This window comes from Rutilus rutilus (assembly GCF_951802725.1).
Source record: "Rutilus rutilus genome assembly, chromosome: 13".
NCBI classification, from domain to species: domain Eukaryota; kingdom Metazoa; phylum Chordata; class Actinopteri; order Cypriniformes; family Leuciscidae; genus Rutilus; species Rutilus rutilus.
The window spans coordinates 23,788,099-23,802,312 of NC_140218.1; positions in this window are offsets into that span (position 1 = coordinate 23,788,099).

A 14,214-nucleotide genomic window follows, 5' to 3' on the forward strand; every position below is an offset into this window, starting at 1 on the left:
ATTCATTTTAACACAATTCTGTTAGTGTTCACTTTCATGAAGTATACAGAAGCACAGAATATATATAAAAATAAAAATAAATCCGTTGATATTCTTATATGGATTAGCTCAAATAAATGTTCACTCACTGATATCAAAGAAGAACTAAAGAAGGTGTTTCTTATCAGTGATTTTACAGTATATTCAAAAATATGTGTGAAATGCAAAACTGGTAATATTGCAGCTGACTTAAAAAGTTCAAGAACAGGCTTTTTTTGTGTAGTCGAGGCTTGATTGTCTCGAACTGGTTTGGACATGGAGTTATGTCACTGAAGTAATCGCAAGTGAAACACTCAAGTTGTCTAATGCACATCGGTCTCATTGTAATCACAAGTCCTTTGTGTATCCTGTTTCTTGGAACGGTAAAATCTATTGCAAAATCACAGGAGTGAATGATGACTCTGAAACTCGACTCTCTTCATCCATCTTGATAATCTATGTGTGTGCAAACAGCACAGAACAAGAAATCCCATGTTTTTCTTTTCCCTCCAGGAGGACGAAATTAGACCTGACAGGCTCATTATACAATGAAATTAATCACATTAAAGGACTGATTAAAACATGGAAGAGATTACACACTTACACTGAATACATAAACATGAATGTGCTCAGCCTCCGAGCGTTTCTAACACCTGCTCCTCTGAAAGGGATTAAATGGAAGTTTGAGCAAATTACCGTCTCTCTTTTCCCTGCAAGTTAAATGAGCTCAGAACTCCATCCTCAGCAGTCTCAGTGCTTGAGTCAGCCAAAAAATAAAGAGTGACATAAATCCCTTCCCCCCTTTTCAAGCTCTCCCTCAGTCCTGCCTAATCATTTTTCCTGATGACGGAACAATGGGTAGATAGATTAAATGGAAGGATTGATAGAGAAGAAGTAAGAGTGGGACTGATTTGAATGTTTAAAAAGTCATTAACTGCATGGGTAAATGGAATACAGAGCTGATTCATGGTTCGGTTAGCAGTGACCCTCTGTGCGATTGTTTTGCTCTCACAGAGAAACCGAGGCGGTGTGCAGTCAGTGCGAACGAGTCTGTTCATTCTCCCTGCAGAGGCAGCATGAGTGTCTGCACATACACACTAGCACTGAAAGAGGGAGAACGCTACATGCCGATTACTTAAAGTGTGTGTCGGTGCAAGAGAATTCAAGCTTTGTGAAACTTTCCTTCCACAGACCAAATCAAGTTTCAAATCTATTACAACTTGTCCCAAACAAGCAGGTCTAGCTGGAGAAAGCTCTCTGTTAGTGTTCCCATTCGCTGCAATTGTAATGGCTCTGCAAGCACAGACACCCCCGAAAGTATGTGATTTGAAATCTGCCATATTTGTTCATGTGGATTCGGCTCTGGACAATCACTTGAGCCGTAAATGCCATGCGATTCTGGGCTGCAGGAAAATGGCATCATAAAAATGCTGATTGACTTATTATTTAAAGCCTGTCACTCGTCTATCGCTGTGATGTCAAAAGCAGTAGAAAAAAAAATCCATTTCATGCTCCAGTCCTCCAAAAATATGTCAAGTCACCTTTATTTATATAGAACTACATACTCCTTCAAAGCAGCTTTACAGTGACAAACAGGAAAATAATGATTCAAAAGCCGTGCTTTCCACTGTCGGGCCAAAAGCGAGCGCGCTAGCGTACCAGGGCCAGTCGCGTTTCCACTTTCACTTTCGGGGCCAACGGCCAGTGTTGGGTAAGTTACTCAAAAAAAGTAATCTACTACTTTAAAATTACTGCATGTAAAAAGTAATCAGATTACTAATTACTTTACTTTCAAGTTACTTTGAAAACCTATCAAACCTACAAGAATATACAACAAAGTGAAACTCAGTTCTTTACGTAATTTAATATTGACTGAAAAATATTACAGAAGTATGAAAACAGCAACTTGATTTAAAGATCCAATGCATTTCTAGAACTTAAACTTAACATAAACCCAATGAAAATGTTTGTCTTTTTATAAGTGTCTGTACAGTATGTCTTATCTACAACATTCCTTGCTGTGTGTAACGTGTGCTAGCTTAACTGTGTTTGTGTGCATTAAAGACAGAAAAAAATACTTTAAACTGATAACACTTGAAAACAATATATATATATAAAACATTGCATATTTGAATGCTTGAAGTTGTTTTTTCAGTATGCATGAAACACGAAACTGCAAAGTGAACGTTTCTTCTACACTACAGGGTACAAATTCATTTTTACTTTTCATTTATTTTACTTGTCAGTAAAATAGCGGTTGTATCTCATCAAAAGAAGTTTCTTAAAATCGCTTGCTGGAAAGTCTGTTTCTCTTTTGGGTCAGCACAAGACTACCTAAACTGAAAAGTCTTTCCACAGGAGCACTCGATAGTGTTGCCAACACGGCCTCATGAAAGTGCGTATCTAAAGCACAAATTTTATTTCTTTATAATAAAATTTAATTTATTTATAAATGGCACGAGAAATAAAATTCGTGCTATAGGCTAGATACGCAGTTGTACTTGAGTGAGATGACTTTAATGTTTGGGAATGACTGCGATTCCACAGTCGATTTCCGCCAGCACATACGCTGCTACACCTCTCTTCACCTGTCCAGAAGTTACCTTCCCTCCCGATCCTGAACAAAAATCCAGTCTAGCTTGTTTAGGCGAGGTTGCACCGCTCTCGTCTCGGGCGTGGGTATCCTGGCCATAGATATCCATATAAAGGCTAGATGTCTTAAGGCGGAGTCACTTCCGGCATCACCGGCGGCCATCTTACCACAGGGAAGCTGTGAATTAAGGTGAGTGCTCAGCACGCACACAAATCCTCTTATCTCGCTGAAATCTTGACGGATTTACAAACGGTTTGGTTTCTTACAAACGTTATTAAAGTGGCTATAATCCTTTCAGATGGAAGTCCATTGTTATAATTATTCATATGTATGCAGTATCATAACTACATCTCTGACGTTTATAACAAACCAAACCGTTTGAAAATCGGTAGAAAATTGAGCAAGTTATGATTATTTAAAAGTACATGCACCATGTTACGAGTGAGCGAGCACCCTGCGTCATATCATTACGCCTGCTGCACCCATGGTACGGCAGCAAAGTTTCTTGATTATTACGCAGGGATGAGAGTATAGTTCCTAGCCATATCAGCCTAGAAAATCGCAACTTTACATTTTCCGTCGGTCTTAGTACACGATGTAACTACAGAAGAGTCAAGTTTTAAATAGGAAAAATATCGCAACTCTTTGGTAATTTTTTTGAGAGAGATGCTAATGGTCCTGTCCGATTCAATGATCTATGCTAAGCTATGCTAAAAGTGGTACCGCCAGACCCGGAGATCGGCTGAATGGATTCGAAAACGGTAAAACTCAACTGTTTAACTCTGGGGGAGTTGTAAAATGAGCCTATTTCCAAAAAAAGTGGAGTATCCCTTTAAGTCTTTAAGTAAAGACCAAATGTTCGCTTCTGTAACTCTTTTGTAACTCTCGTAACAGAATTCAGCTATGTAAAGCAGCTCTAAATTCAATTGAAATAATTCCATTTGTGTTGATTCAGATAGGTTCAATAACTGTGTAAAGTTAATCAATTATGGAATGAGTTCAAATCATCTATAAAGCAGCTCTGTAGAAAACAGTGCTGTCATCATCAGCTCAGTTCTTATCTTGCCGAGTCAAGTCAGTAATATTGCCGAATTGTATGTGTCCCCAACTAAGCCAGCCAAAAGGAGACAGTGGCAAGGAAATCAAACTCCATCAGTGACATAAATGGAGAAAAAAATAAATCTTGGAGGAAACCAGGCGCAGTGAGGGGACCAATTCTCCTCTGACCAGAAGAAAGAACATGGTGTGGTTTTGGTTTAATTCCAGGCTGCATCACAAATCAGATTGTGGATTGATATCATTCAGAATATTTCATCCAATTCTTTCTGCTTGAAGATCGAGATTAGGGCTGCAGCTATCGATTCTTTTTGTAATCGATTAATCTAGCACTTTATCGATCGATTAATCGAGTAATCGGATAAAAAAAATTAGTGTGTTTTTAAACAACCAAAACAAATAATGCATAACGAAAATGATGTGGCTGTAAAATAATCAAGCATTTGGCTTTTATTTCTCAAAAAACAAACAAAAAAAAACCCAGCTATTTATTCCAACTCCAACATTTGGCTCCAAAACTAAGCCTATTTATTGTACTTTTTACCCATTTAGTGTTTATAAGTGCCAGTGCCAACAATTATATAACAATACAGTTAAGTCAACTTTATACTGTAAAACATGTAAAACTATGAATACAAACTTAAATAGTAAAGGCCATTTGGCCTTAGTTTTGTCTTCTTAATACAACATTACAAAAAAAGGATAGCACGTTCTGCAAATTACCCACCGGAGAACAAAAATAAATTAAATGAATATAAAATATCAAGCCAAACAGGTACACAATGTATACAATTTATAGCTTTAAAAAGGGGAATGTTTTATTGCAAATATGTTAAAAAGAACAGCATTTTGTTTCTCACTTAGGCTAGTTGAAGTATATTAGCACGTTTTGTAGTATTATATTTTTTTGTTAATTGAAAATGTTCTATGCTCAATTACTTTGGTAGCCGATTATGTCTTCCCCGAAAGTACGAGTGGATTTGGAGAAGCAGGCTGGGGAGTTTCATTTTTTGTTGTTGTCTGTAACTATTTGGCAGACGTGACAAACAAGGTCTCGCAAAGACTGCAATGCAATATTTGTTCCTCCATCACGTCCCGGTGTATACAGTGAATGCATGCTGAAATTATTGTTGCGTGGCTACATAAATGTTTGAGCATATGTATGTGATGCATTGCCGCAATTGGTCTGACTGGCGCGTGAGAGAGACGAGGGTGCGCGTGTGTGTGTGTGTGAAGGGGTTATTTTTTAGGCTATACTCTCTTGCAGTTGAACATGAATACATTTACTACTTTAAAACATCAAAGCTAAACATCATATCTAGTCAAACCGCATCACGACATCACTACAAATACAGTATGGGATTAAAATCAGCGAACATCAATGTATAGGCTTAGGCACGGGCGTTACCTTGTTTCAGCGACGCTGGAAGGAAGCGATCCCAAACTTTATGGACATCTTTACTCTCCGCCATCGCGCCAACTAAATTCAAAATGTATCACGCGCTATTGTGCTTCCTGAACACTGAACAACGGTCCGTGTGAAATCAGATCCCTGCGCGTATAGTGCGCGTCATAGGAATTTAACGAGGCTTCGAGGCAGAGTTTTTGCCTCGAGGAATTCGAGTAACTCGATGAATCGTTGCAGCCCTAATCGAGATGCATCACGTCGGCATAAGGAGGGAATTGAAGCTGGCCATAGGGGTCTGTGCAGGTCCACCATCTGTCACAGGTAACAATATCTCTAATGTAATGAACAATTGTGATTTGAAAATCTTTTTGAATGACCATCAATGGAGAAAGATAACTAGAAAGAACTAGAACTAGACCGTAGCTATGTTTACATTTAGAACTGCACGATTCTGGATAAATTGAGAATCACAAATTTTTTTTTTTTTCAAATAGAGATCACGATTCTTACACGATTCTGAACAGACAAGAGACACCTAAACAAAATAACACGTAATGATTCAATGACTCACTCATAAATACTTCATTTGTTTCATTACTGGACAAATCAGCATTTTTGAACAATGCTCTTAAATGAATGATTCAAATGACACGAATGATTCACTTGTAAGTCACTTGTAACAATGTAATTGATACAATCGTTATTTGAAGCGCCAAATTTCTTTCTGTAGACATTTATGTTTATATCCAAACTATAAGCTTTTATCCCAGTACTTCTGTGATAATTTGAATATTTGTAACACAGATATATGTGTGGTTGAAAAACTGTTTGTGAAGCTGTTTCATATACATGATAACTGCTCTCTCTTTTCCGGTGTGATTTTATCAAAGGTTTAAAATAAAATAATTGCGTATAGGTTTTTTAATTGATCTTTGAACAATTAATTGTGCAGTTTACATTCAACCTAATAATCAGTTTGTAATTGGATTGATGGCTAAATTGAACTGAAAAGAAAAATGAAAGTTTCATCCAACTGAAAGGGGTGGTATAGATAAATTTTGACTGGAATTTTGGTGGTATTTGACTGGAAAATTGTATCCATATATGCTTAGATACGACTGCTTCATCAATCAGATTCAGTAAAACCTTGTGTGTATGCACAGTGACTTGATGCATAGTTTTTATACGTCTTAGGTGTATTTATGTCTCTTGTAAACTGGTGGAGACAGAATATTTGCAAAAAAAAACAATATATATATATATATATATTTTCTAGTCATCAAGGAAAAAATGCCAGTTATGCTTAAAATAGCTCCAGTAACAATCTCGCAGTGAATTTCTCCGTTTCTGACTGCGGCAAATGGGAACTGTACATGTGTTGAAAATTGAAATTATGTAATTACGTTTAGAATAGATGTAATACACGTAAACAATTATGTGAATCGGATAGCAAAGTTTAGGGTTAATATACACAGAACTTATAGAATCTGAAATTGGATTGGATTCATTCGGATTGACAATTAGTTTATTTTGACATACCAAATGAGATTTTACTAGGGGCGGGGCTACATGAGTGACATGTCAGCTGTTTAGGACATAAACTTAAATTACCATGGGTGTTAAGGCCCATTCACAACTGTAATGATAAATGTAACTATAACGTTTTAATAATCATTCTATTTCTGAGAATAGGGAAGTCCACACCACATCTATAATGATAATGACATAGAGGTATATCGTTAAAATCACTTTCAGAATGATTTTTTTTTCCAGCTGATGAACGATAAAAAAAATTGATAGCTGTTCAGAATCTGCTAGAGCATTTAAAGTGGCAGACGACAAAACTGCAGCACGCTAATAAGAAACAGAACATTACCATCTGTAGGTGTGGAAGCTAATATAGTTATTCTTGGTATGAACAGGCCTTTATCCTGTGGTCAAATTTTTGCTAGTCTGAAAGTATTTACACTCTCTGTTATTTTGTCATTTTTGTTTCATATTGGCTTGCAGAACGATAGCTTCTTGCTGCAGTCTCACCATGTGATCAGAATTCAAATTGAGTTTGGTCAGAGGTGATAAGTATATCAGCACTTCACCACTTCATAAAATGCTGCTCTCTGCAAAGAATAAGACAGCACATATTATGGCGCTTTGAGTGGTGTGTTCACTATTAAGGAGCATTTGGTACACACATGGACTGGATGAGTTGATTCTCTCAAGGCGACATATCCTTTAGGAAGAGAGCTTGTCTGTCTTTACAGTGGATTTAGATCAAAACCTCAAAACTTCCTCTCGTTCTAGAATTCATCCCAAAGTCCCTTGTTTTAAAGTCCAAGTTTTCATGAAACCCAAAAGTAAGCATCAGGCGCCGAGCCAAACACACATGAGCTGAGGTGAGAGAAAGATGTGGAAAACCAGAAAATCTCTAGTTGTTTTTCTTATCTTATACTTCTGCTTTCCATTTCCCTGTTTTTCTCTCCTTGCCCCTTTATATTTTCCATTAAACAATGCCTTTCAGCGGCTATATTTTGACATCCATTTTTCATCACCCCGGTCTTACATTTTTCACCACTGACCAAAAAAGAAACAACAAAATATAAGGACTGTTGAGCTTGCCAGTGAAAGCAGCATTAACAGTTCATTTAGGCTTTTATACTTCCAAAATGTCTCAATGAAAAGACAAATAACACATGAAATATCTTATTTATTTCTTAGAGACAGCAATGAGATCAAATGGAAAGCAAATGGAGTCTCCTCAGATTTTTCTCCTGACAAAACATTTAACAGTATGTAAGATTTGCATTATATTTAATTGTAAATAATAATTACTTTTTAAGTAGCAAATGCATTTGCCCCCATTTGTGCGCCCTTGGACGTGCTGGTCTAAAATCGAATGTGTTCAGGCGCATTGTTGGCGCGTTGCTATTTTGAGGCAACTGAAATAGACTGCGCCATTGACCAAATGAAACCTGGTCTAAAGTCAATGGCACAGCATTTTTTTTTATTTAAAGAGCGCGTTAGTAATGTGCGCCTATTAGGCGGGTGAAACACGCGCATACACTCTGCTTATTACACACATACAGGGACGCGCAGCAGCACACAAACATGCCAAATATTAAAAATAAAAGGATTACCAAGTAAAAGATTATTATAGTGTCCCGTAGATGGTCTGCTTGCTTTTACCTGCGTTAAAGGGATACTCCACTTTTTTTGGAAATAGGCTCATTTTACAACTCCCCCAGAGTTAAACAGTTGAGTTTTACCGTTTTCGAATCCATTCAGCTGATCTCCGGGTCTGGTGGTACCACTTTTAGCATAGCTTAGCATAGATCATTGAATCGGACAGGACCATTAGCATCTCTCTCAAAAAAATGACCAAAGAGTTTCGATATTTTTCCTATTTAAAACTTGACTCTTCTGTAGTTACATCGTGTACTAAGACTGAAGGAAAATGTAAAATTGCGATTTTCTTGGCTGATATGGCTAGGAACTATACTCTCATTCCTGCGTAATAATCAAGAAACTTTGCTGCCGTACCATGGGTGCAGCAGGCGTAATGATATGACGCAGCGCCTGAAAATAGGTCTAATAGGCTAGACAAACTTAGTCCCGGTCACGTTGGAAGTTACCAAGCTGGGGACTATTTTCAGGCGCTGCGTCATATCATTACGCCTCAGGAATGAGAGTATAGTTCCTAGCCATATCAGCCTAGAAAATCGCAACTTTTCATTTTCCGTCGGTCTTAGTACACAATGTAACTACAGAAGAGTCAAGTTTTAAATAGGAAAAATATCTAAACTCTTTGGTAATTTTTTTGAGAGAGATGCTAATGGTCTTGTCCGATTCAATGATCTATGCTAAGCTATGCTAAAAGTGGTACTGCCAGACCCGGAGATCGGCTGAATGGATTCGAAAACGGTAAAACTCAACTGTTTAACTCTGGGGGAGTTGTAAAATGAGCCTATTTCCAAAAAAAGTGGAGTTTCCCTTTAACCTCGCGCGTCCGTTTGCTCTCTTGAGAAGCATTCAGTCTTTCCACTATCAAATTCTGTCATGTAAATAGTGAATCCGCCATGGCGCAAGCGCAACTTCCATTTAAAGGGAATGGGAGATGAGACTCTGATTGGTTTATTGCCCGTTACGCCCAAAACACACCCATTAGCCTACTCATTAAGAGAACATGGACAATCCTTATAGACCATGATGGGCCTGGCACGCCGACCATTTTTCCCGTTAAACTAGCAAAGAGCACAGGGACAATCCTTATAGACCATGATGCGCCTGGCACGCCGACCATTTTTCCCGTTAAACTAGCTAAAGTGGATTCGGACAAGCCTAAGTGCACTTGCACCGTGCGCTTTAGACCATATGCTTAGATTGTTAAAATAGGGCCCATTGAATTAAACATGCAATTTAGAAGTAATAATATTTTCTTGTAAAACATACTCCAATAAATTTTGTTTTATTTACAACTTTTAAAAATCCTTTCTAGTGTAGCATCAGTCACTTATCAATTATCAGCCATAACAAGAATATAATTATCAATAAGTGTATTCATAATTTTAATATTAGTGCTTCAATGCTAATTTATCTGGACTCTACCATCCACATTAAAAGTATAACTATGCTCTGACTCTATATTGATTCATATATTTTCTCTTATTTTTCTCTTTGACCACGTTCATAGAAAGCTGAGAACTCCATTGAGTCTCCTGAGCTGTGAATAAAAAAACTGTTGAGCATTAACTGATTCCTCTGGGTTCAGTCCAGATCCCAAAGCCTCACTTATACGTATAACCCATTACTGAGCTGTGGTGATTGTGTGTGTTTGTGTATGTCTGTGTGTTTTACCATGCAATACTCCATATGACAGAGGGCCTTTTCATAATCATCAATTACTGAAACTGGCCACAGGAATCCACAACCACAATAAGCTATCATTCATTATGCCTAATGGTTTATGACCAGGAATCCTCAAACAGACATGAACCGCAATCTTAATCACGAGGGGCCCTTAAACACACGTGAACAGCTCATGAACAATGGTGGTTATGAGCAGTGGTCCTGTAATATATACAGAGTACAGGTTAGGGTGAAAGGTTCAGTTCAGGGGCTGCATAGGTTATTAGATGCAAATTCAGGGCTTTAAGGCTATTGGTCAAGTTGCGGTCACACATGTAACTACATAAACAAGAAGATTTGACTGACAGAGAGAAGGGATGACTGCATCTGGATCTGGATTACAGCAAGTGCATCTGATTAAGTTCTGAATCCTTTGAGGGGGAGAAAAACACTTGGAACGGGATACTGGAGTTAGGTGCCAAGTTATCACAAATCCAGCTGCAGGCTACAGTTATCCAGCCTTATACTGGACATCTCGTTTAAAATAAACGTAGTATACTACACACATTAATGCACGTCAATGCTGCTGCTGTAAGACGGACTTTAAAGTTCAGGTTAGATGATGCATCAAATTCTATGATAATATACATTCATGACACATAGTGATCTGTAAAGAAAGGCCAGAGCATTGTATTCATTCTGTTCTGCATAGAAAAAAAGCATAAACATAGTGTAAACACTCACTACAGTTCCAAAGTTTGGGGTCAGTTTTAAAATAAATTAATACTTTATTCCGCAAGGAAGCATTCAATTGATCAAAAGTGACAGTAAAGACATTTGGACACTCAAAAAAATGATTCAGGCCCTTCATAGATTTGACACATTTAAATTCATTCACTTTACTTAAAACATATCTAATTAGGAGTATTATGCATTTATATTGAATGAGTTTTACATAAAATATTTAAATAGGGTCTATGAAATTTACTTAATTTACTCAATTTAGTTTGATTTAGGAAAGAGGAGAGCCTTCTGAGCATGCATTCAAAAACTATTTTTTTGCCTCTTGTTAAAGTAACATGATTTTTTTTAAACATTTTGTCACAATCAACCTAATATATTTAAAACTGAGGTTCACCTAACTCATTTGTGTTAAAACTACATGAATCATTTTTGTTGACATAAATAACATATTGTTGACAACAATAACCACTTTTGAATAAGAAACAATAGTTTATGAAACTCGTCAAAAGTCCGCAAATCACAACAAGCGTATCGGTGAGAACACTCATTTAAACAGCATACACACACCTGAACTTGACTGCACATCACATTTTTGACATTATTGATACTGCTTTCAATCATAATGCAACGGACCGGTCTACGGGACATAAATTAAGCTTTTAAATAAAAGGGTTATTGGGCTGTTTACACTGTCATATACAATAAAAGAGCCTGCACAGCGACAGGAAATAGAAATGAACACAAAAAACCTGCCTAGTGCCTATACCTTACACAACACTGACAGTGGACTTGTGCTCAGGCTACGGAAAAAATTTTTCACATTTTTTGGAGCGGCTATGACAAATTTTTCATCCAAAGCGGATGTTTTGGAAAGTGCTGCTGCAAGTTTTTGTGCCATCTAATGGTTTAGAGGTAAATAAAATCAATGGCGCCTTTTACCCCGGTGAGCCTTTAGCCCTGTTGTACCCTATATGACAACGCATACTATTACACATACTCTTAGAACTAAGAAAGAATTTTCAAAACATTTTTCTTTCCTTTATTGTGAACTCTCTTTTTGGTCATTGATTTTTTGCAAACTCACTTAATCATGGTGACAAAATCCACAGGAAACACCCGTCTTTAGCACATGAACCGATGTCCTATATGTCCTCTAGCTTCCCTCCGATCCTCTCAAACCTGCTATCGCACTCTACACACATATTTCACACCCACCACTTTCCTTTTTCTTTAATGAAAGACGGATGTAGGTATCCCTGAACAGCTCTCAGTGAGGTGCATTAGTCATGCTTTGATTAATCGTTATTATACAGCTTAATTAAAAGGAGCAGAGTGTACGTGAGCAATTACATCAGACCGCTTCTCCTCAGACTGTCATCTTTACCATTCTCTCACCAACTCACAATACCCTCATTACGATAGTTCCATGTTTGGCCATTTTTCTTCTTTCCCCTGATAACTTATTCTGTTTTCCTCAGTCAGCGCTGTGGGAATTGCAGAAGCAGCTTTTACCCAGGCCAGTCTGAGAGTATAAGACAGCGTGCTCAGGGTCAAAGATGAAGAAGGGCCAGGGCATTTGCCCAGCCCCCCATGGCATGGGAGAAGGGCTCCTAATATCTGTCAACTGGCCTGCTGTAGCTTTGTGTTTTCACATGTCACATAAGCAACCAGAAAGTAATATAAATATAATGTGGAGAAAAAACTAAACTATTTTAAATCAATAAATATATAAATAAATAAGTTCAAATCTCTGAACAATTTGTGAAATTCAGTTAATGAAATGCTAATGCGTTTCAAAGCTATGCTTTGAAGCATAAATTACAGGTTTTAAGTGAGTTACATTTTGTAGATACAATTTTAAATAAATATTGTTCTTTTGAACTTTATATTCATCAAAGAATCCTGAAGAAAAAAATGTTTCATGGTTTCCACAAAATATTAAGCAAAACAACTGTTTTCAACATTGGTAATAATAAGAAATGCTTCTTGAGCAGCAAATCAGCATATTAGACTGATTTCTGAAGGATCATGTGACTCTGAAGACTGGAGTAATGCTGCTGAAAATTCAGCTTTGACATCACAGGAATAAATTACATTTTAAAATATATTAAATTGTACTTATATATGTATAATAATTATTGGTTAGACTTCTTTAAAAACATATAAAAATCTCACTGACCCCTTACTTATAGAGTATATATAAAAATAGCATCATATTTAGCTGTCATTAGACATTAGTTCACCTAAAAATTCTGTCATCATTTATTTACCATCAAGTCGTTCCAAACCTGTATCAATTTATTTCTTCTGTGGAACATAAAATATATTTTAAAGAACTGTGAGAGGTTCAACCAGGCGCTCAGGTAGAGTCAGAGGAGTTTAAGATAGGTGCTCTTGGGATAGGGAAAAAATCCAAAGGAAAACAAAAGCAGGTCCCAGGCACTCAGTCAAAATAACAGGAGAAGGATCAGGTTAAAAAGCCTTTAATGAATGTGGCTAAAGTCATTTTAAAAATATAAATATGCACCAACATGTTTCGACCAACAAAATGGTCTTCATCAGGGCAGTCACACAGAAGAAGAGAATGGCAGCAAATATAAGCAAGTAAAGTCACACCCATAAACCAAAACATCAATTAACCTAATAAGGTCCAAATTAGTCAATTAATCCAATGAAGCAATCAGGTCTACAGGATAGGGAAAATCAACAAAAGCAAACCAACAGGTGACCAACAAAGAAATAATGAAAAAAAAATAAAAAAAAAAAAATCTCCCAATAACATCCCTCAACGTAGGTTATTTGGAGGAAAAAAAGGAAAAAGAAATACATAAAAGTAAATATCAAGTATGAACATAAGTAAAAAATACGAGACAAAACCAATGTACAGACATAGTAACATGTCACAAAAAACATTTAAATTCTATGTCATCGTTCAAACCTGGATATCGAAGCGCATCCAGTTGATGGATCCAAAATGACTCGCGCTGGTTGAGTCTACGAATCCTATCACCACCTCTATCAAAAGGTCTCACATGTTCCAGGACCTCTATTTTTAGTAAAGAATCATTCTTGTTGTGCATATGTAGGAAGTGTTGGGCCATCTGATAGTCAGGGCTACTAATACGAATGGCATATTTATGTTCCGCCAACCGATCACTTAGACGTCTTTTAGTGCGACCTACATAAAACACATTCTTACACGGGCACGATAACCGATAAATAACAAATGTAGTGTTACAATTTATAAAATCTTTTATTTTGAATGTTCTGTTAGATTTAGATTTTGAGGGGATGATATTACTACAGTGAGGACAGTTCATACAACGATATAACCCAATAGGTCTCTTAAGCCAACTTTCATTCTTCTCAGGGGGGAGATAACTATGCACCAACTTATCTCGAAGAGTCGGAGCCTTTCTATAAGAAAATATAGGCGGTTGTGGAAAGACCTTTTGGAGGACAGGATCAGAATTCATAATGGCCCAATTATCCTGAATTATCCGTTTTATCTGTCTAGCCTCCCTACTATACTGTGTGACAAAAAACGGGCGAG